This window comes from Eurytemora carolleeae, unplaced genomic scaffold (genome assembly GCF_000591075.1).
Source record: "Eurytemora carolleeae unplaced genomic scaffold, Eaff_2.0 scaffold628, whole genome shotgun sequence".
NCBI classification, from domain to species: domain Eukaryota; kingdom Metazoa; phylum Arthropoda; class Copepoda; order Calanoida; family Temoridae; genus Eurytemora; species Eurytemora carolleeae.
In genome coordinates, this window is record NW_019397064.1 from 113672 (window position 1) to 138545 (window position 24874).

General features: G+C 34.1%; 1 protein-coding gene across 2 annotated transcripts in view; it reads left to right on the forward strand.

Annotated features, from left to right (window-relative positions):
* Positions 1–1531: 1531 nt before the first annotated feature.
* The window catches only part of LOC111711537 (RNA polymerase II-associated protein 1), a 33841-nt gene continuing 10498 nt past the window's right edge, over positions 1532–24874 (forward strand). Inside the window, exons 1-9 of one of the 2 annotated variants that reach the window (XR_002767266.1) lie at positions 1532–1543; positions 17073–17192; positions 18187–18393; positions 18720–20343; positions 20766–20920; positions 21200–21398; positions 21816–21925; positions 22626–22851; positions 23154–24535. The gene's annotated coding sequence lies outside the window, so the exon portion shown is untranslated. Of the gene's footprint in view, positions 1544–17072; positions 17193–18186; positions 18394–18719; positions 20344–20765; positions 20921–21199; positions 21399–21815; positions 21926–22625; positions 22852–23153; positions 24536–24874 lie in introns of those variants that run through there. The other variant, XM_023485916.1, reaches the window with a different exon arrangement.

Consider the following 24874-nt stretch of genomic DNA (forward strand, 5'->3'; position numbering starts at 1 on the left):
AGCGCCATTTCCCTTCCTTTTATTCCTATTCCCTGTGCTTACTTTACAGCCCAGAGATAGTACACTGCAGTACTAAAAATGCGTACACCTCTGAAATAACTATCTTTATATTATAATTCGTTGATCATAATACCAAATCAAATCATAAATGTTATGTATAGTTTCGTTTAGGTTTAAGTACAGGCAAGCTGCCTATAATGACCTTGCCTTTTATTTGGAGTAAAAATTACAGCAATTAGCCAATTGCAACTTAAAGAGACTATAGACGTAATTTCAAGTAACCCTCCAATTATTCTCAAAGTTATTCTTAAAAGCATTGTTTGATCAAAAATCAATTAAAACATCTATGTTTAATCTTTTTGTAAACTTATTATTTTCCATTGTGGTTTCCTTATAAAAGTGATTTGTGCATTTCTGCGGGTGAAATAGTTGATGAATTGCTGAATAAATCTAGCAGGCTTAAAACCACACTCCTGTATGCCAAGTTCATTAGCGCCTGATCCAATCAGGGTTCAGTCATGTGTTTGTTGTCGTGTAATTCATTTTAACAGCTAAAATTGAGAGAGGCGCAAAGCCCCTGAAGAAAGTATTATAAACAAACTCTTCTATTGTAATAATTTTAGCTTTTACATTTTTATTTCCATTTTCCTTTGTAATTATTAAGCTCAATATTTCACTTTTCTGCAATATTACAGATTTCTATGAATCAATATTTTTTGGCCCTAGTTTAAGAACAAGGTTTCGCAGATTTTTTTTTTAACTTGGTGGTTTTTCAAAAATAATAATAATCGACATATTTTTTTATGCAACATTTTTCAATTTCAACCGTCAATTGGGCCCAATCAGTTCAGCAGTTTTGGAAACACACGAGTAAACATACATAGCAAATACAAATGTAAGAAAATAGGAATTGTAATCTCAATCCTTCATTAAAGAAATCCCTGAAGCATACATTTATACTTAGAGATACTTAGGAAAGGAAAAAAAGAAAGCATATTTGGTTATTTCTTTACAATATTTGTATACATACATGGTGTCCCACGAAACATGACAGTAGCAAGACGACTTGAAAGTCGTCTTAGAACTTTGAATTTATTTGGGACATTCAGTCTCAACCTACAATAACCACAAAATTCTCCTAGTCCTGGCATTCCTGGCATTTCCAAAATGTGGTCTGCCTTTTTTGTGCTATCTATAATACTCTCGTGCTTTCAAAAGACACCGGTATACATCTGAATATCCGAGCTGGGTCAACCTCTGCAGTCCTACTTTGGACTGTACCGCCGATTTACATTTACTAAAGCGCAGAGTAGTGTGTTACCATAGTGGGAAGTAAAAGAAAAAATAAACCACAAAATAAAAATTGGAATAAAATTGGAATAGAAAAACGACATTATAGCAATAATTAAGTGTTTTTGATGTTATTACAAATAAAATACTCATACTAGACACTAATTTAGTAAAATGGGTCTGTTTACACTGCAAAATTGCTGTGTCTCATGCTCATTGGACTTTTTAAAGTTATAACTTGATTCTAAAAGACGTCTTCATATTTCAGAGTTTTCTGGTTATCGCTGTAGTTGATGCAATAAACTAAAGCTAAATGATAATATTAGTATTATTGGAGAAAAAAAGCGTGGATTTTTAACCTTATGAAAAACTTCGATTTTGAAATTTCATTTTTTGCCACTCTCCAAAATTTTGCCATGGATAAAAGTATAGTTTTAAGTGTGCAGTGCAGTTCAAGATATGATAATAATGATTAGCTTAATAAATCAAAGAAAATATTCCATGGAAATAGTCCTTTAGAATTTCTACTATTGTGTTCATTCCTTGCATAATGGATATTAAAGGGATTGGTCGCGGAATTTTCTTCAACTCTGCTGTCTAAGACAGGCAATAAGCAATTATGTTGGAAATGGTTGAACCACGTCTTCTGAGCACCGGTTCAACTAAGCTCCGTAGTTCAACTGCACGCCTCGATAATGATTATTTTTGATCCTAACAATCATTAAAAGATTCTCATATTACTGATACAACTGTGTTACCTCGTACCTCCTCTAGGTATGGGAGTAGCAAAATTTTCCGGTTACATATAAGAAATTCAAAACATTTTTGTTCTTCTCAATAGCTCTTCAATGAAAGGAGATATGAATGATTAAGAACACACGGGCAGCCGTAGTACATTTGAATTTCCGAGCCGGGTCAACCTTTCCGGTCCCAGTTTGTACTGTACCTAGCTCTATGGACAGGACAATCCGGTGCAACAACGGTTGACGTGGTCAGACTTTATGCTTCATATAGGTTGAATTTACTTTTACTAAAGTGGCAGAGGTGCATGATACGTGCAATTTACTTTAGTTTGGCCTTTACCCACTACAAAATAATTTCAAATAAATATTTAACTCTGTAAAAACTAAAGAGTATCAAATGAATGTTGGGTGTATTCCCTTTAATTTTACATTAGGGGGAATACATAGAACTGGTGGTTGTGCATATATAATGTTGAATCTAAAGAATATGTTTAAAAATAAATGTTTTAAAGAGGCAGGATAACAGGCAATACATATTTTTGGAGTTTTTTCTAGTATTTTTTAAATGCTAAAATAGTTGAGAAGTTACATACACACAAGTAAATTGATTGAAATATAGTTTACAACTTTTCTTAATTTTTTTTATTTTTATTCCACGAAAGGTAAAAAAATAATACAGATTATGTACACGAAACCTTGATTTTTATTTTATTTTTACTGAAGAGATATCGATAACGATGTTGTAATTTTTAACTGTTACAATAAAATGATATATCTAAAAATATTCAGTGAACAGATGTAATGGAAAAGTGAAACATAGTTGAACTGCGGGGTCAAGTTGGAGAGAAGTGGTTCAACTAAGTTTACGTGGTTCAACTACAGAGATAACCAGAAAACTGTAGAACAGAAAGACGACGTTAAAGCAATACTCAAGTGCATTTAATGTTGTTAAATAGCACATAGCTTTAGTAGTTATAAAATCACTTATCAAGTAAAATTAAACTATTCATAATTTGAGACTAAAAGTCACCTTCCTGCTCTATTGTATTATGGTTATCACTGTATGTTTCGCTTTACATTAAAACTATACCCAGGACACTTTTTTATTAATAGTTGAAAATCACAAAATATTTAACGACATTTTTTAATCAAAACAAAGAGAAAACATAAATTTCATTTTTTTTCTCTGAACTCTTCTTGATAAGTTCCAAAGTTTATTTTTTACAGCTTTATCCTCTAACATTTTCTAATCTTAAATATTTTATTCAAGAGCTTGTACCTTTTATTTGAAGTAAAATAAAGGGGAAAGTTCAAAAAAAAACTTTGAAGAAATTTAATTAATTTAATAATTTACAGAAAAACTCTTTTAAACTTAAAGAATCTCTGGTCTTCAACCAGAGATCGATTATATCAGCTAAAATATGCGATATTTTCCACAGCATGTTTTATTGTGTTACAAGTACTGAACACAACCAATCAGCAAACATCTGTATTCACTATTTAGAGATATTTAAGGATCCTTTGGATACGAAACACAAAATCTTAAAAAAAAGACTGAATTCATAAATGTTATTTCATGTTTAAAATTGGAGTATTTCTTTAAAAGTTGTAAAACTTAACCCCTGAATGAGTATTATGTTCAACAAGTGGCCGTGAGATGGCACTCTATAAACCTATCGTAGAAACTTAGCATGTCGTGCCGGGTAAACTTAGGCCTACGTAGCCCAACCTGTGAAAGGAGATAAGCAGTCAGTGTAGTCTGTGTCTTCAACTAAAAATATGGTTAGTTGGATTGGAGTAGTAATGTCATAGTAAAACTAAAATAAATCGCGGATAAGATTTTAATTTTAAATGTTTTCAACCGTAACTCCTCTTATTTTTTAGAGCTATTGAGAAGAACCAAATGTTTAGTATTTCTAATTTTCTTTTCTCATACTTAAGTGTAAATTCAAAAGTCGTACAAAGTCGTACAAAGTCGTAAAAAGTCTTACAAAGTCGTACAAAGTCGTACAAAGTTACAAAGTCGTACAAAGTCGTACAAAGTAGTGCAAAGTCGTACAAAGTCGTACAAATATCGTATAAATTTTACCTTCATGCCTAGTTCGCAGTGGTTTGCTTAAATTGCTTAGTGACGCATTAGGACTGTTCCGGAACTAGTTTTACTGTTATAGGCACTGTAAGCGTAATTTCAACTGAATTTCCAAGCAGTTATAACAATGCCCGATTCACAAAGGTAAAAGCTTTTTCTGATCAATTATAGATTAGATATCTATAGTTTTTAAAAAACTAATTATTTTTAAGTATGGTCTCTCAGCAAAAGTTACGTGCGCATTTCCACTGCAGGAAAACATGTCGGAATTTTCAAAATTTAGCACATTAGAATTACGTCAACATTTTCCATATAACTGATCAGAAAAAGGTTTCTGTTGTGAATCGGCCATTGCGAACCTTGCATGAAAGGTTAAACTTTAGATTACAAAAAATTAAAACAAAGCTTAAAATTCCTTGAGTAGGGCGCGGCGTGTAGAAGAATTTTTCCAGAGGGGGGGGGGAGGACCCCTGGAAATGAAGTGTCAGAACCATGATTCCCTATATTTTTATTATATTATTGCAATTATTTTTATATTATACCTCATTGATTACATTCATCTGTAATCAAATAAACCTTTGATAGGAAAAAGTAAGTAAACATGGGTTACAGCTTTTTATAGCTTTTTATATCTATTTCAGAAATTTTGTAAAGAATTTTGTAAAGAACTTAAGAGCTTACAAAGGAAGTATTATTCGTTTCTTTGACTATTTCTGGCAGATTGCATATGTTTACAATATGGCGGTTTTTTCTTGAGCATTTCCAAACGTTAATAATTGGAGATTTTACATCAAATATACTGTTTACAGAAACCTTAAAGCAACATGAAAATATTACTGATCAATTTCATGTTATTGATAAAGTACTGTGTCATAAATATCCTGTATTATCTTCTATAATAATAATAATGTCTAAAATAACAACCATGTATCTCTTGTTGGAGGACAAAGAATTAGCCTTTATCAGATAATTTCGAGAAAACAAAATTTAAAGGGAGAGTTCCCAATTTTTAAACAAGGGGCCAAGGTGCAGGTAAGAATTATAGATATTCTTTAATAACGATATTTCTCACATGATGGATTCTATTAATACATTGTTTACAAAAGTCGAAAAACAAACTTTTAATAGTTTCGTGTTCATAACTTTTTTCAAATATTTAAAATAAAATAATTTAAAATGCAATATTGCAATATGGCAATAAAGAGCTTTTTAAAAAGAAAGAAAAAAAACTCTATTGTTTATAAACGAACCAAAGAACTATGCAAATATAAATGCTCACAGGCGGAAGTATAGACATATTTTCATATGAAATAATTAAAGGTCGTCATCAATAAATGAAGGAGAGCTTGCAAAGTTCTGTAGTCACGTGATTAGAAGACGGACCTGCAGACCAGACCAGACGTTCTCCGTGCCGTGTCATGTATCCTTCTTGTTGTGAATCCTGAAGTAATTTTATACTATATTGGATCAAAATTGACCGTTCATGAATGCCCTGTCGTCACGTGATGCAACGAACTGAACCGGTACAAAAGGTTCTCTGTATAGTGTATATACCATGTGTCCTCCTTGCTGTAAATCCTGAAGTAAGATAAGACCATAATGGATAAAAATTACCTTTTCTAATTGTCACTAAATGTCCTTGTTAGTTGATAAGAAAAAAGTAAATTGTCAGCTAGGGGACTATTTATCAGTTAGTTGATGAGAAAAAAGTAAATTATCAGCTTGGGGATTATTTATCAGTTAATTGATGAAAAAAAGTAAATTATCAGCTAGGGACTACTTATCAGTTTTTGTTTATATGTTTGTATTGTACAGTCTCCAAGGGCCTTAAGGGTGTTGTACGAACACTTGTTGTTGTTGTTGTGATATTAGTTTCATTATGACCAGGTAAAAATTAAACTTCTGAGAGAAAAAAGTGTGAAGTGTTTGGTTTTTCAACACCCTTAATATAGGTTTCTATGGGAAAATTTGCAGATTTGTTTATGATGACAAAAAAACTTTATTTGTCACAATTTTTAGATTGCCTTTTTATCTTTTTTCACGATTTTTTTCATTCTGATTTTTTTATTTTTGTGTTTTTTTATCTACTCTAATTTTCTCTAACTCACTTTAAAGTTGCATTTTTGCGAGTTTTCAGAATTTTTAACTTGGTCAATAAAAGAGAAAAATATTCGTAAATGTTTTTTAAATTAAAAGATATTTACTAGGATGTGGCTCCGATAACCCACATATATACAAAACAACCGTTCCACCGTTTTTTAGATATAAATCTTCAAGATTAAAGAAACTGAGATATTGCCACAAATTCTGATTTGCTAATCCCATAGAGAATAGAATATATAGAGGGGAATTTACTAGAAAAAAGTGTAAAACGGCCATTTTGTTGTACTGTTTCCATACTGCAGGTGTACTTCGCATATTTATGCTATATAACCTGTTGGGCCCTGGAATATCATTTTACAGAAAATCTAAAATTATTGTTAAAAAAAACAAATTATGAAATAGGCTGGTTTCATAATTGACCAATGATCATTTCACATAGACTCTATACCTTCCACTTTACAAACGATGATTTTCCGTTATAACTATAAATCAAATGATGTTTTTTATTCATTAATTCATTATAAAGTTTATTTAACAGTTTAAAAAATTCGAAATTGAAATGGATAGTCTAGGGAACATACTGTATTATTGAACTCTACTGCATATAATTTGTGAACATTTACATGATTTGTACACTTTGAACTCCCTTTCAGGCTGAAAGGGACTGAAAAAGTTCATACCGAGGGATTCTTTTAATTCCTCTCTATAAATTCTATTCTCTTTGACTAATCACTATGTCCATAAAACCCAATGTTGTGAACTGTTGAAATTTCAAATTCTATGAATTCTGTCAGATCACTAATTTGTAAATATAAAAGGTTTACACCATCAGACTGAAAAGACATAGGGGTTGAAGAATTTGAATTTGTGGCAAATCTAAAAAGCCATCTCTCCCTCCCAAGAGCATGCAACCCTTTACAGATATCCACAAGTCTCCCTAAGCCGGTTTTCTTTTGTCAATTTGTTTTTGTTGCAAAACCGATTAAAACTTTTGCAATCCATTACTTCTATACCTCTACTATATATATATATATAACTTATTAAAAATGAATAAATGAATTATAAACAATTATAAAAGTATCAAAACAAATAAGTAAACTTTTTAACATAATAATGACAATATCGATGCACTGCACTATAAGTAGAAATATTTTATGAACTAAAGCACTTAGAAATTGTAAACATTTAGTAAGAACATAAAAACATTTATCTATATAAGCATTTTATGCACATATTTTTGATAAAATCTTATATGAAAATATGAAAAAAAAGATGAAACCAAGGATAAAAGAATAAAAAAGATTGAATACATTTGAAAAACAAAAACAAAACAAAATAAGGATGAAAAAAGAATGCAACTTAGAAAAAGTATTAAAAAAAGGGATGAAAAAGGAAAGAAAAATCGCGAAATAACTAGATTAAGTTAATGTTTATATGCTGACGCTGACTTAAATTATTTATGATCTAGTTTATTTAAAGATACAACTTTTATTCATGCTTTTTGTTCTTTTGCTTCCCGTCAGAGTTGCAATTTATATTCTCTCTTTATTCTATTTTATTTCAAGGAAATGTTGTTCTACAGTTTTTATAATAATGAAAGTAATAAATAAAATTTTACTAAAAGGCAAAAACATTTTTTAGCAATTTGGAAATACAAATTAGTCACAAGTTTACAATTACAAAAAGTATAGAAAATCCCAAAAAGCTAATTCCTGAATCTTTGCAATCTCATGGTGTAAACCTTTGATATTTTGAATTTATACTATATAATCTAGGAAAATTTATAGTTTGAAATATCAAAGGTCTACAACATCAGGTTGTAAAGATTTAGAGATACAAAAATCTGAAATTTCGTCGAGTAATTGAACTACTTAGATCTCTTGATTAAAGTTGTCCCTTTAGGGTATGATCATCAGGGGATGTCTGAGAGGAATTAAAATAATCCGTAGATCTACATAATCTGTAGATCTGCATAATCTGCAGATCAATGCTTAATCCGTAGATCTACATAATCTGTAGATCAATGCTTAATCCCGAGATTTACAGCACTAAAGTTCTGACTTAAGAAAGCATTAATGAATCAGAGCTGAACATTTTTGAATGGTGGATATCAAATTCAATGCTTGACCTCCTTTTTCTCTTAATCTCCAGATTAAATAATGCTTGTTCTGCTCTTGTTATTAATCTCCAGATTAATTAACCGATCGGGATTAAGGATATCCTATTCTAAAGTTTTCAGCTCTTTAACATTAATTAATTTGAATTAATTAATTTAACAAATGATGAACCTCTGTCATAGGTTAAAACTGATAACATTGTCTTAAAACATCAGATTTCATATTTGATAAATTTTATCTTCTGAAAGGAACCGTAAGCGTAATTTCAAGTTACCCACCATGCAATAATGGCAATGTCCGATTTACAACCTTACCCGGTCGAAAAAGCTTTGTTTCATAAATGTGAATTAGATATCTATGTTTTTAACTGTTTATTTTCGTTTGTGGTTTAACTGAAAATTGATTGCAGCGCATTTTTTGCTTGTAAGAAACAATGAAGAGATTATCAGAATTAAACACTTTTCGAGTCAGATAACGGTTTCAAGAGTATCGTTGGAAATCGGGTATTGCCATCTTTGCACCAAGGGTCACTTGAAATTACGTTAAACAGATACAGGAATGCTAAGAATTTTAGATACTGGGGTTTATACATGTTCCAGGTATATTGGATTTTAGATACTGGGGTTTATATATGTTCCAGTTATATTGGATTTTAGATACTGGGTTTTATACATGTTCCCGGTATATTGGATTTTAGATACTGGGGTTTATACATGTTCCAGGTATATTGTATTTTAGATACTGGGGTTTATACATGTTCCCCGTATATTGGATTTTAGATACTGGGGTTTATACATGTTCCAGGTATATTGGATTTTAGATACTGGGGTTTATACATGTTCCAGGTATATTGGATTTTAGATACTGGGGTTTATACATGTTCGAGGTATATTGGATTTTTTACTCAAAACTTTAACAAACTTAACCACGTTGCTAATAATATAAGCGCATCAGAAAATTTACGCAAAACGTTGTTGGTATAACAAAGATTGTAAAAAATGTCGTATTCTTTGAAATACAATAATATTTTCTTGATGATATTTTTAAGACAGCCGTTTATTCTTAAATTTAAAATATAAATATTGTGATTTTTTACAAATATATTGAGAATTGTTAGAAACCACACTTTTCCTTTAACGACAACCCAATTATTCATTGCCCATGGTTCTACCGAGTTCTTTAATCAAAATTTTAGGCAACATGGGTCAAGGGATTCCTGAGTTATGATCGGACATACAAACAAAGAAATTCTATTTTAGAGATATACTACACATTATCATGATCAATAATAATGAATTTATACAAGTCCAACTATTTATGAATTTTATTCATCATTAAAACAAAAATTATTCATAATATTCTTTTCATTTTCTTTGTACATAGTAAAGATATTGGAATATGAAGACTTAAAAGTAAAATGAATAGCAACAAAAAATCGAAAGATTTTACGAATTCTCAGATTTAAAAATGTCCAGAGGTCACACAAAACTAAGCTAATGGGATGGGTCGAATAGGCGTATTACAGGTCGGGTACTGTAAAAGTCTGGCAGTCCATGGCTGCGCCATAATGGTATAAACCGAGTCGGTACTTGCCGAGGTTTCGGGAAGGCAGGTATAAGGGGCTGGTCCGGTTCGACCCTAGTCCACAGTGAGGTCGGAACAGTGTGGAGTATCTTAAATCCTTAACGCTTGATTTTGATATTCAATGTGTGCACTTTTAAACTTGTGGATAAATGATTTTGCTCCAGCAGGTTGACAACCACAGAATATCGAAGAGGAATATGAAAGGACTATATAAACATAATTTCAACTGGTTATTTTCAACTAATGTTTCTCTAGAAAAATGACTTGCGGGCAAATCGACAATATCTAACAATATCTAACAAATCAGAAAAAAAAAATTTCGACATTGAAAGGTTGGATATAAGAATTAAGATATTGATAAAAAAAATTTTACTATTGATCATGATTAACACGCTCCGTCTGAATAATGGTTTTTCTGTAAGCAGATCAATCATATGTTTATTATGAAAACTTTTTTTATTTATGTAATATATAAGTATTATGTAAACTCTGGTTTCATGGAGAAGTTATCTCTTGTTATTTCTAACCCTCCTTACATAATATAGTTTAAGGATGTTCATTTAGAACTAGACAGCAGATACAGTGGTACTCTTAAAACTGTGGAAATACATGAGCAATCTTATGTAAGTTTGATGTTATAAAGCAAATATGTGTACCAGCAACTTGAGAATCAAGTTCTCAAGTGAAAAGGGTCATGTGCTTTACGTACACATGAGCAATTGCTGTGTTTCATGTTTATTTATCATTTAGAATGATAACTTAGACAAGTTAGACATAAACAGTTTATAAACTGTCTTACTATTTCAAAGTTTTATGAGTCTCTTTTAGATTGTTTATATAATTTTTAAAGATATATCTTTGTGGGAATCCCAGAATAACTTGTTTAACTCTTCATAGTAAAAACTTGATCAATCTATGTATGATTTTGATGTATTATTCAATACATTGATTAGTTTTCCTTTGTACTTTGTGCATGAACATCATGTATTAATGCGCAGGAACCCAGCCTTGCCTGGAAACTAAGTTTTTTCTACAAAAGTTGACCTTCTATACTTTTAACCCAAGCCAAGAACATTCCCGTGGTTCTACCGAGTTCCCCAATCAAATTTGAGGCAAATCGGTTAAGGGGTTCAAATGTTATGATTAGACATAAGCTTAATAAAGTAAATTGCCTAAACTGAATTGAATAATAACACGATTATACATGACACAAACTGTATTTACACGTTAGAATTCACAAACGATACTGAGTGATTGATTAAGATTAGAGTAGAGATGGGATCTCTCCACCTCGGATGGCGGATGTAATCTTCCATACCCAGTCTTTCCAACCCCTTCATCAATACCAACCCTATAACTTGGTGGATCCGTTATTCAACGTGTCCTGGTAACCGTGTTCACCTCTTTACTCCATACCCGGAGCAGCTGCCCCTCTCCGCCATACCCGTAATCTAGAGTTTTAAGGAAAAAACTAACCTTCCTTGTAATCATTAACCACCAGATGAGCTTAAAATGTTTTGTCATGCAGTAAAATCATAAATCCTAGACCCAGAGAATAGAAATAAAATCAGACCTAACCTACCTCCTGGAGAATTAAAAGCTCTTAAAGAGTTGATCAGTCTTCAGAGAAACCGGGTGATCACTATGAAACCTTGTGATAAGGGTGCAGGAATCATAATTCTGAAGTTTGAGAGTTATATGGAATCCTGTCTGAAAGAACTTTCTAACCAACAACTGCAAGAGAATTAAACACTAAATCCGTACTATGTACAAGTTGAAGAGAAGGAAGTTGAAGAAACTAAGAAACAGATAAAGTCTGTTTTTGATACTGCAGCTGATAAGAATTTCATCACAATTGAAGAATTTAAAGCTATGCTGGCTGATGACAAGAATCCAGCAAAGTTTTATCAGCTGTTCAAAGTACATAAAACTCACATTCCAGGAGATACTCCACCAAGTAGGCCTATTATCAGCGGCTCAGGAAGTTACACAGAGAATATAAGTTTATTTGTGGACAGTTTTCTGAAACCCCTTTCCAACTTACACCCATCTTATCTTCAGGATACTCCAGATTTTTTGAGATGTATTGAAGAAATTAACAAAGATGATTTACCAGCCAACTCTATTCTATTCTCTGTAAATGTTACAGAATTGTACACAAATATACCTCAGGATGATGGTCTAGAATTCTGTAGAGAAGCTCTTGAAAGCAGAACTGATAAATCTGTACCTACGTCATTCTTGATTGAGCTGCTAAACATTTGTTTGAAAAATAACATGTTTGAATTTGGTGGTAAACTGTACAAACAATTGATAGGAACAGCAATGGGAATACATCCAGCCCCTTCCTATGCAAACATTTTTATGGCTAAGCTTGATGATCAAATTGTGAAACTTGCAAATACATACAAAATAACTGATGAGTGCCCCCTGAAGACCTGGAAAAGATTTCTGGATGATTGTTTTGGAATCTGGACAGATTCTATTGAGAAATTATATCAATTCCTGGATGATATCAATAAAATTCATCCTACAATCAAGTTTACTCTAGAACATAGTTCTCCATTTTATTGTGGTTTAAAGGATAAACATGACTGTTGGTGCCACAGAACAAAAAGTATTCCGTTCCTTGACACAAAACTGTACAGTGAAGATGGAAAAATCACAACAGATCTCTATAGAAAACTCACAGATAGATGTATGTACCTACTTCCATCATCTTGCCACCCAGCACATATTTCTAACAACATACACTATTCACTTGCATACAGAATTGTACGAATTTGCAGCAAACCAGAACTTAGGGATGCACAATTCTTAAAACTAAGAGACTTTCTTCTCAGCAGGGATTACAATTCTTCAATTGTTGACTCTGCAATAGTCCGAGCTAAAGCTATACCTAGAGAAGTTGCTATAAACATCTATATATATATTCTCAAATAAAACTTGGCTTTTATGGTTTACTCAGTTTACTTAATTATTTTGATTTTGAAGATTGTCCCCTCAGATCCTTTTACAGGGTCTCTTAGGAATTCATACTCTTTGTGTGAGGTGGGTAAACCATTGGGGAAATCAATCCCCCATAGAACCAGTGGAACCTTGTAATCCTATTTCCGTTTACACAGATTTTCTTATTCAGAGGTTGAGCAGATCTATTCCTCAGGACACCTCAACCAGAGAAGGGTGGCATGGTTTGGAGTATAATCCTAGTGGTTGGAGTATAATCCCAGGGATTGGAGTAAAATCCCAGGGTTTGGAGTAAAATCCCAGGGTTTGAAGTATAATCCCTGCCCTGGGTTTTGGACTAAAACTCCAGGGGTTGAAGTAAAAACCCAGGGATTGGAGTAAAATCCCAGGGTTTGGAGTATAATCCCTGGGTTTTAGACTAAAACTCCAGGGGTTGAAGTAAAAACCCAGGGTTTGGAGTAAAATCCCAGGGTTTGGAGTAAAATTCCAGAGTTTGGAATATAATCCCTGGGATTTCGGAGCAAAACCCCAGGTTTTGGAGTAAAATCTCAGGGTTTAAAGCATAATCCCAGGGACTGAAGTATAATTCCAGGACTTTGGAGTAAAATCCCAGTGTTCGGAGCATAATCCCAGGATATTGTAGTAAAATCCCAGGGTTTGGAGAATAATCTCAGGGTTTTGTAGCAAAATCCCGGGGTTTTGGAGTATAGTTCCATGGCTGGGAGTATAATCCCGGGGTTTGGAGTATAATTCCAAGGGTTTGGAGTATATTCCCATGGTATGATCCTAGGGTTTGGAATACAATTCCAGGGTTTGGGTTAAAATCCCAGAGTTTGGAGTTAAATCCCAGGGTTTGAAATATAATCCCAGGGTTTGGAGTTAAATCCCAGGGTTTGGAGTTAAATCCCAGGGTTTGGAGTAAAAATCCCAGGGTTCGGAGTTAAATCCCAGGGTTTGAAATATAATCCCAGGGTTTGAAATATAATCCCAGGGTTCGGAGTATAATCCCAGGGTTTGAAATATAATCCAATTGTTTTGAGTATAATCCTAGGGTTTAAAGTACTATTCCAGGGTCTGATATAAAGTCCAGGGGCGCATCTAGCACTTTTGAAAGCGTTGTTATCAGGGGTTGAAATCGAAAAACAGAATATTTTAATTGTTGCAGGTTTGGCTCTGTGCTCAAATTAAATAGATCGATTTCTTATTAAATATGTTTAAAATGTTTAAAATGAACGACAAGAGCGAATTTGTTGAGTGTGAGCGCGAAGCGCTAACATATTTCTGCTCTACTAGTGTCTTCTTTTTTTAGTGTCTGTTAAGTCTGTTAGTTCCTGGCTTAGTCATATTCACTATGCGTATACAGTTCCTTATTACAGTCTACAGCAGATTTTTTTCAAATTCATCCACCATTCCTTTTTGTTCACTATATATGAAGTTCCTTAATCGTAGATCTGTTTAGTCCGGTAAGCAGTCATGGAAGTACTTGACTATCTTTCGTCGGTCTATAATCCATAAATAGTCCTTTTGTACTCTGTAGTCCCTTTGCCATTGTTTGCAAGTAAGGGGTTACCCCTTTTCCTCTTATAGCCTGCAAAAGTACTAATATTCCAATATACTATTTATTATTTCTTGATATTTCTCTTAGATTGTCAGTTTTTTTGTAACCTTACATGTATGCAGTGTAATACCTAATTAAGAAGTAACATATAAACAGGTTTTTTTTGTGAGAGGATAAATTAAGAATTACCGACTTTCTTTGAGTTGAAAACGGGAAAATGGTGAGAAATTCTATTAGAAATCATGCGCGAAGCGCCAGAGAAAAACGCTGGTATTTTTTTTCTTTATTGGCAAAATTTGTTTTATATGCAAGGGCGTATACAGGGGGGGGGCAAGGGGGGCAGTGCCCCCCCAGAACTCAGAGCTTTCACACTTTTCAATTATTAAACTCAAGAGTGAAGAACATAAACAAAAATTAGTTTGCTGTTCATTCTGTGCACTAAGAATTGATTGTATACGTGGACCAGAGCCACCATGACAGAAGTCTGAATAAAAAATCTATCTTATAGAATGCACATACATACGGATTGGCGCTATCAGGGATACCGAAGTAAAACAATTATTTTTAAATGCCAAGTCACGAAGGCTTGAGTTTGGAGGTAGTAAAAGACCATTTTTAGTTTTTTAAATCTGGATTTAATTTACTTTATTCATTGCTCCGCCCCGTTTTGTAATCTTTCTTTTTATTACAAACTAGCTAAATTGCCAGGAGTTGCCCGTGGAATTTTAAAAATAGAATTAAAATAAAAACTTATAATTCATTAACTTATGTCATCCCAATTTCACTAAAAATCAGCCCAATTGATTCAGCCGTTTGGCCAGCCATAGCAAACATATAAATGAACTAACTAAGATCTTTATCATATAGATTGCAATTGTACTCCTACTTTTTTCAAAACAGAAACTTTTACAAGTCATAATTATTTTATGGACCTTAGTCCTTTTCCCCATCTCATAGAATTTAACTTTAATATGAGTTTTCCATTTTCAAAAATGTAGCTTTTACTATCTCTAGTTTAAATACTAATTATTACTAACATAACAGTATAAAAAATGTCGATTTTTAGAAACAAGGCATTTTTTCTGCTAGTTTTGTCTGAAGGAGAGATAAAGTATAGTACATTTATTATTTATATAGTAAATTGTATAGTAATGGGACTGTATGTGTACCTTTAATGTATCTTATACTTATGCCTGATATCCAGGAAGCTAAATGTTTTGAATTCACAGTTAAAATTTGGCCCCCCCCCCCCCCCTACTCCTAGATTTATTTCTGTATACGCCCTTGTCAAAGAATTTAAGTTTGAGTTGAGTTTTTCATTTTCAAAAATGTAGCTTTTACTATCTCTAGTTTAAATAAGCTAATTATTACTAACATAACAGTATAAAAAATGTCGATTTTTAGAAACAATGGATTTTTTCTGCTAGTTTTGTCTGAAGGAGAGATAAAGTATAGTACATTTATTATTTATACAGTAATTTGTATAGTAATGGGACTGTATGTGTACCTTTAATGTATCTTATACTACATTTCAAATTTCGCCCCCCTGCTTTATTTCTGTATACGCCCTTGAAAATATGGTCCACAATTCCCACAATCATGACCATGCTGGACTCGAGTGAGGAGGGGGGGAGCCAAAGGGGGAATAAATGCTGAGGGGGGCGAAATCATGATCGTCCCACCCCCCCAGGTGCGCCACTGTGAATTAAAATTCCAATGGTTGGAGTAAAATCGTAATAGAACCCTACATCCTTTTGTGACCTTATTAAGCTTAATTATTATGATTTCTTTTCTGTAAAGACGACATTGTTTCTGATGTAACAAAAATTTCCAAACCAAACCATTATTAAGAAAAATCTGAGTCTGTCTCTAAACTTAAGCAAGTGTTTTTCCACTCACCCATCTCATATTTAAATGAAGAAATCATATCGTATAATCTATTTTTAAGATAACTTTCAATGTTGTAAATAGCAAGGCTTTGTGTGATAAACAGATAACGAAAGATTCTAAAAATCATATTCTGCTGTCATGTTTCAAGACATGCAATGGGTCTGTCCTAGTAAACGATTTTTGGACCCCCCCGCCCCCCCAGGCCCCCCCTCCTATAAATTTTTTACATGACGAAATTAAAATTAGTATTTATGTTTTATTATTTAGGGTTAGGTTAGGTTAAGACACTTTCCGGGCCGAGCGCTGTGGCTAGGACAGGCTAGGGGGGCTAGCGCTGCGGCCACCTGGTCAATTATATCCATGTCTAACATATAAGATCCATGTACAAAATTGATAGGAATATAGGACAGACCCAAATTATCTGTCGAAATAATGCAAAACAATTTTTTGTAAATTTTGTAGAAAATAGTCGAAATCGATGTCATTTACCAAAATTAAAGATGGGAAGGGGGTGGGGGTCAATAAACCGTTCAGATAGATAGTCCCCAAATTGATATTTAAGGAGCCCGCCTAATGGCTCATAGAAATAAACTATTATCATCAATCAGTAGAATTTCTTTCCTGTGTCTCAGCACGTTTTATTAGTTATTCGACTGTTATTTATATGCAAATATTATGCTTCTGCTACATTAAATATGGTTCATCGTTGATGAAAACTTTTTTTATTTCAGAAAATGTTATTTTATTAATTCAACATTAATGGCTGAAGATTGTTCTCCAGAAAGTGATCTAATAGATAGATATACAGGAGACTCGTTTGGATATCAAACCATCATGGATAACCCAGCAAGGTATATTTTTGGATATAAAACCATGTATATCTAGCAAGGTATATATTTGGATATCAAACCATCATGGATAACCCAACAAGGTTTATTTTTGGATATAAAACAATGGATATCTCGCAATGTATATATTTCGATATCAAACCATGGATAATCTAGCAAGTTTTATATTTTAATATCCTACCATGGATACTCTAGCAAGGTATGTATTTGGATATCAAACCTTGAATACTCGAACAAGTTATGTATTTGGATATCAAATCATGAATACACTAGCAAGAAATATATTTGGGATATCTACCAAAATATATAATTGGATATCAAATCAACATCAAGGATAATCCAGCAAGATACATATTTTAATATCAAAACATGGATAATCCAGTAAGTAAGTACATATTTGGATATTAAACCAAGGAAATCCCAGCAAGGTTTATATTAGACATCAAACAACAGGGGTGTATATTTTCTGAAAAAATCATGTCCCCCCCCCTCCTTCATCTTGAAAATTATTTCCCCTGTAGAAGTTATGTATGTCTTTTTTAGGCCTTTTAAATCGGGGAAAATTAATGCTTTTAAGGGGGAAATTATTGCTTTTTAGGGGGAAATTAATGCTTTTTAGGGGGAAATTAATGCTTTTTAGGGGGAAATTAATGCTTTTAGGGGGAAATTAATGCTTTTAGGGGGAAATTAATGCTTTTTAGGGGGAAATTAATGCTTTTTAGGGGGAAATTAATGCTTTTAGGGGGAAATTAATGCTTTTAGGGGGAAATTAATGCTTTTGTAGGGGGAAATTAAATCAAATTTTGTTTTAAAATCATAAAAGAGGGAGATAAAATCTTGCCCGTTCATGTCAAAGTTTTCTTTTTTTTTCTTCCCAGATCTTAAAAAAATATAACTTGTCAAATAATCAATAATTTATCAAGGTATATATTTGATATCAAACCACCATTTTAAAGGTTTAGGCTCATTTGATTTGTTCTAAATTCTTTTTTTTTAGTTTATATGTTGCCCAGTCAAGCACAGCTAGTGATGATGACCTTCTCCACATTACGCACACGGGATCTGTTCACGAACAGACAGAACCTGTTCGTCATGAAGATAACGTGCACGCAGCCGTCGACGATATCCCAGGGATGGGTCAATACGACGATTTTCACACTATTGACTGGCAGAGAGATATTGCCAGGGATAGAACACGGCACAGGTACAACGAGCTATTCAGGGTAGTGCTTAGGATCCATTCCATTTGGTTTCTAAATGAATTTCCCGAAAAGCATTTTTTTTGTAGAAATTAATGTTAAATTCCAAAGCCCAGTTTTTTTTCAGTAACCAATAATTTTATTTGAAATATTTAACCAAAATTTGTCATACAAATGAGTTATAAAGAAGATCTTTCATTTTCTTCCTCTGCTTTACTTTTGAAATCGAAAAATGGCTTAAGAATAGTTGCAGACGTCAATTTTCAGAATAAAGTAACTAAATAATGTTTATAATCTCTAATTTCATTTTGTAAACCCCTGATATTTCCAGATATATCTTGAAGAAGAAGGGAGACAGTATCTGGGATATGTTAAAGGGAGCTCATGATGCCTGGTCGGGTTGGGTCTGTGTTCTCCTTGTTGGTGTATCAGCTGGTGTAATGGCTGGAATTATTGACATCGGAGCATCCTGGCTGATTGATCTCAAGTTCGGGATTTGTCCGAGCGCGTTCTATCTGAACATGGAGCAGTGTTGTTGGTCCTCGAACGAAACAGTCCGAGATATCTCCGGTAACTGCACCCTCTGGATGACCTGGCCGGAGGTTCTAGGGATCCCAAGGGAGGGTGCCGGAGGATACATTCTCCGATACCTTTTCTATATAATTTGGGCTGTATTGTTCGGATTCCTTGCTGCGTCTCTAGTACGTATGTTTGCTCCCTACGCCTGTGGATCTGGTATCCCGGAGATAAAAACCATCCTCAGCGGTTTCATCATCCGAGGATACCTTGGCAAGTGGACTCTGTTGATTAAAGCTGTTGGTATAATGCTATCTGTTGCTAGCGGAATGAGCTTGGGAAAGGAGGGACCAATGGTTCACATGGTTTGCTGTATCGGTAACATTATTTCATACTTGTTCCCGAAATATGGCCGAAACGAAGCTAAGAAACGAGAGATTTTATCGGCAGCATCAGCTGCAGGAGTTTCTGTAGCGTTCGGAGCACCCATCGGAGGCGTTCTTTTTAGCCTGGAGGAGGTCAGCTACTACTTTCCTCTGAAGACGCTCTGGAGGTCGTTCTTCTGTGCCCTAGTTGCGGCATTTGTGCTTCAATCAATCAATCCTTTTGGAAACGAGCACAGTGTTCTGTTCTACGTGGAGTACAGCAAACCTTGGCTTTTCTTCGAGCTCATTCCCTTCCTGTTCCTCGGAATTGTCGGAGGAGTTCTCGGCTCTCTCTTCATTCGAGCAAATATCAAGTGGTGCAGGTTCCGTAAAACTTCAAGGCTCGGTCAATTCCCAGTCCTAGAGGTTGTTGCCATCGCCTGTGCCAACGCCCTGCTTGCATTCCCGAACAAGTATACTCGGATGAACACGAGTGAACTGATCTACTTGATGTTCACCCAGTGCGGAGTGACAAATGAACACGATATCTGTGACTACGTGAACAGAAACTTTACCAACGTGAACCACGCAGTTCCCATTGCAGAGGCAGGGGACGGAGTCTACACGGCACTGTGGCAGCTTCTCCTTGCTCTCATTTTCAAGATGCTCATCACCATCTTTACCTTTGGTATCAAGGTCCCGGCCGGGCTCTTCATCCCCTCCCTTGCAATGGGAGCTATTGTCGGACGTATTGTTGGGATTGGGATGGAACAGTTTGTTTTCGCGTATCATGACTCTCTTCCATGGTTTTTCGAGGGTAAATGTAGCCAGGACGAATCCTGTATTACCCCTGGCCTCTACGCTATGGTTGGAGCGGCGGCCATGTTGGGCGGAGTGACGAGAATGACCGTAAGTCTGGTTGTCATCATGTTTGAGTTGACCGGCGGGGTGAGGTATATTGTACCGTTGATGGCTGCGTCTATGGCGAGTAAGTGGGTTGGAGATGCTCTTGGTAAAACTGGAATCTATGACGCTCATATTGATCTGAACGGGTACCCTTTCCTCGACTGTAAGGTACAATTTGAAACGTAATGTTGGGGAAGGGAGGGGAGCTTATAAGCTTGTATTGCATTCAAATAGATAATATTTTGGTCTAAATTGATTTTTCTCTATAACTGTTTCCTCGAACGTTATACACGAAACGGCCTATAAACTGAGAAATTATATTTATACTCAATCAGCTAATTAAGTAGTCAATCAAATAACGAGTTAATCACTCAAATAATAAGTCAAATGGTTAACTAATCAATCAATCAATGAGTCAGGGGCCGAGGGGGTGGGGAGGTCCTGATTACAGAAAAGTGTATGTCACTGGATCCGTAAAAATAACTCTGAAATGGAAAATCAATTTTTTCTAATAGATATTGTTTTTGTCAAGTCATTTTTAAGTTAAACAACTTCAGCTATTTTTTTTAATCCTCATTTGTTTTATCCAGGACGAGTTCGGACACACTACTCTGGCTGCAGATGTGATGCAGCCGCAGCGTAACGAACCGTTGGCCGTCATCACTCAGGACTCAACCTCGCTCTCAGAGCTCCAGCAGCTTATGAAGAGTACAGATCATAACGGTTTCCCAGTCGTTGTATCAAGGTGAGAAATTCAATTTGATAAGAAAATCAAATTCACAAAATTGCAAAGTTTTTATTTTTTAACTTTGCATAATGAATGAATCGCGGGTTTTCCTTAAATGAGGGTGTGAGGAAATAGTTTTGCTTTATCATATCAACTCTTAAAAATATAAGTTGAGGAGAAACCTCACCGAAGATTGGAGCAACTTCATAAATCTCTTTTGTGATTAAATAATAAATTGATTACATATGTGTATTGTGTATATTTTATATATATTATATATATGTATATGTTTTCCAGAGAATCTCAGTACCTTGTCGGTTTTGTTCTCCGGCGAGATATTCAACTAGCAATCGAGAACGCACGCTCACGTCTCGACGCTTTACCTGGCAGCACGCTTTGTGTTTTCACCCAGCACCTGCCGGTGGTGGGGAGCGGGCCCCCGCCGATCAAGATGAGGAAGATTGTGGATCTTGCTCCTATTACAATCACAGATCAGGTATTTATTAAATAGAGAATATATTTATCACAACGGAACATATTCTTTTGGGCACCGGTTCAAGTTAAAGATTGAGAAGTGGTTTATCTTAGTCTACGTAGTTTAACTACTTCTTGCTTTTAGTTTCGTCTCAGGTTTGAGGAATAGCACTTATTTCGACTATTTTATAAATTATTTATTATGCTTTAGCAGTTGATTGAGTTGTAGAAGTAAATAGTAATAGTGTCAAAGGATCAATTACTCAATCAGCTAATTAAGTAGTCAATCAAATAACGAGTTAATCACTCAAATAATAAGTCAAATGGTTAACTAATCAATCAATCAATGAGTCAGTTAATTAATTAATCAAGCAGTTAGTCAGTCAATCTTCCAAGAATCTCGATACTATATTTCTTTCACATAATAATTATATTTTAGACTCCGATGGAGACTGTAGTCGATATGTTCCGTAAACTTGGTCTCCGTCAAACCCTTGTCACTCACAGTGGTCGACTTCTGGGGATTATTACAAAGAAAGATGTTCTTAGGTAAACAATCATTTTATTAAATCCGTTAATTTTACAAAAATATTTAGTTTTTATCTTTTAGATTTAAAGAAAAAAATGCTTTGAAACTTTGTAATCTTTAAAATTTAAAAGATTTGATTTTTAATTAAACGTTAGAATAGAAACAAACTTATTTATTATTTAACTGCTTGATTTTTCAGCAATTATTAAATAATCTTATCTTTGCTTTTTGCTGTTTTGATAAAAAATGATTTTTTGCTTAAAATGGACTTAAACGATTAGATTTGTTTTATCTTTTGAAAACAAATTTTATATTTAATTTTCTTTTCCTAAAGTTCCCTTTCTTCTTTTTTTTTCATTATTTACGAGCGCTAAAACTGCGTAACCGGATTTAAGTTTTTTCAGGATTCTTGTCACTTTAGCTGAAGTGCCCGGCCTTTGGCCAGCTACATCTTCTATCTTTATTCTTTATAATTAAACAAGACATTCGTATAAAAATATGTTGCCAATAGCCGGCCAAACGGCTGGACCGTTTGAGCTGAAATTTTTTTGAACACTCAGGGGTGGCCGGGGAGTGTTATAGACTATAAAAAAACTCCAATTTTTTTTTTAAATATTTTTTTTTCACGGTCAACGCCGGGCCCTTCAGCTAGTCTAACATATATATACATATGAGCGAAGTGCTTTATTTTAAAGATTAAATAATCAAATTGTACTCCAGGCATATAAAACGACTGGAGGATGACGACCCTGAGACCATCCTGTTCAACTAGAATTAGATTTATCCGACTGAACCCTTCTGCTTCCAGGAGACGGGGTGCGGATTTAGATATAAAAATTTGGCAGAATATAACCAACCCTGAGATCTGGATATTGAATTTTTATTTAACAAATATTTCTTAAATATTATCGTCTTGGTTTTAAACTTCTTGAGACTTAAAGGGACTGTAGGCGGGATTTCAAGTGGCCCTTCATTAACAGTGGCATGACACGATTGTCTTGTCGAGGTTTTGTGATTTAAAAAATATATATTTTATATTTTAGATGGCCGTATCACAACCCCTACGGTCAGAAATTACCAAATTAACTTGTGCATTTGACGCAGCAGTGGATAAGAAGGAAATTGCCAGACTTTAACCTTTTTTAGAAAAGAAAAACGATATCCTTCTCATTTTTGTTTAGATTAAGGTTTTAAGTGTATCGTTGTGAATTGAAAATGCCACTCTTTGAATTCAAATTACGTCTACAGTTCCTTTAAAACTAAAGTTTTATTATAAAAAAATTGTTCAGAACCTTTTATTGTATTCGTCGATCGTGAAACAGATGTGATTTATATTGAGAATTTAGCTATTTATTTATTCTCACTTTTGTTAAATTATGCGTTTAGTCTTATCATTGTATCATTAGTAATTCATCTCTCCGGTGCAACAGATGTAAATTATCGATTTGTTTCCCTAGCATTTTCTTGGACTGTTTTCTTTCACTTTCCCCTAGTTTTCTTTCACTTCCCCCTAGACTCTTTTCTTTCCCTTTCCCCTAGTTTTCTTTCACTTTCCCCTAGACTGTTTTCTTTCACTTTCCCCTAGTTTTCTTTCACTTTCCCCTTGGCTGTTTTCTTTCACTTTCCCCTAGTTTTCTTTCACTTTCCCCTAGACTCTTTTCTTTCACTTTCTCCTAGACTGTTTTCTTTCACTTTCTCCTAGACTGTTTTCTTTCACTTTCCCCTAGACTCTTTTCTTTCACTTTCCCCTAGACTGTTTTCTTTCACTTTCCCCTAGACTGTTTTCTTTCACTTTCCCCTAGACTGTTTTCTTTCACTTTCCCCTAGACTGTTTTCTTTCACTTTACCCTAGACTGTTTTCTTTCACTTTCCCCTAGACTGTTTTCTTTCACTTTCTCCTAGACTGTTTTCTTTCACTTTCCCCTTGACTTTTTTCTTTCACTTTCCCCTAGACTGTTTTCTTTCACTTTCTCTTAGACTGTTTTCTTTCACTTTCCCCTTGACTTTTTTTCTTTCACTTTCCCCTAGACTGTTTTCTTTCACTTTCCCCTAGACTGTTTATTACACTTTCCCCTAGACTGTTTTCTTTCACTTCCCCCTAGACTGTTTTCTTTCACTTTCCCCTAGACTGTTTTCTTTCTTTTAGATTGATCTTTTATTTGATTTATTCATACATTTGATTTCCTCAAAAGCTTAATAGTCCAATTTTTTCTGAGGTTCAAACTTTTGTATTGCGAATCTCGGGATCAAGGATTGATCTCCATCTTATGCAGATCTTAGGATCAAAAGTTGTCACCGTGGATATCGAGATCAATCGCTGTATATTCGCGCCATTGCTATTGCTTTGAAACGTTTTCACACCGATTCAAATGCTTTCCTACCTTTTATTCATAATTCGTTGGATTGCTTGCTAGTTCTGCTACACAAGTTTTATTAAAGTAGGGATATTCTATGTTGTGATTAGGACTCTTAATACAAAAAAAATTCTCTTTAGATTTCAAAATTCGGGAGAACTTTTTATGCATAAAAATTAAGGTTGACACTTATTGTGTTGTAAATACGAATCAAAAAATATACGGGTTAAATCAATTTCCGTTGTAGTAGTATAATATCTATTGTAGGCTCCAGGGGTCCATATAATTACATTTCTGATCCCAAATGGGATCGGGGTTGAAAGAACATTTAGGGGCATGAAAGTACACTTTATGTCGTTGTGCACGTGTACTACACTTCAGAAATGTGTACTGCATTTGGGGTGTTAAAAGATGTAAATATTAGTATTAAATATAAGAGATAAATAATGATATACAGAAAATTAAACACTCCCTTGCAGTAAACATTCCACAGTATGGAATTTTTTCTACAACTTGACATCATACTTCCAATTGTTTACAATAACAACATGGTTTATTTCAGCCCCCACCATCAATCCATCAACATTTGGGATTGATCATATGGAATTATATGGA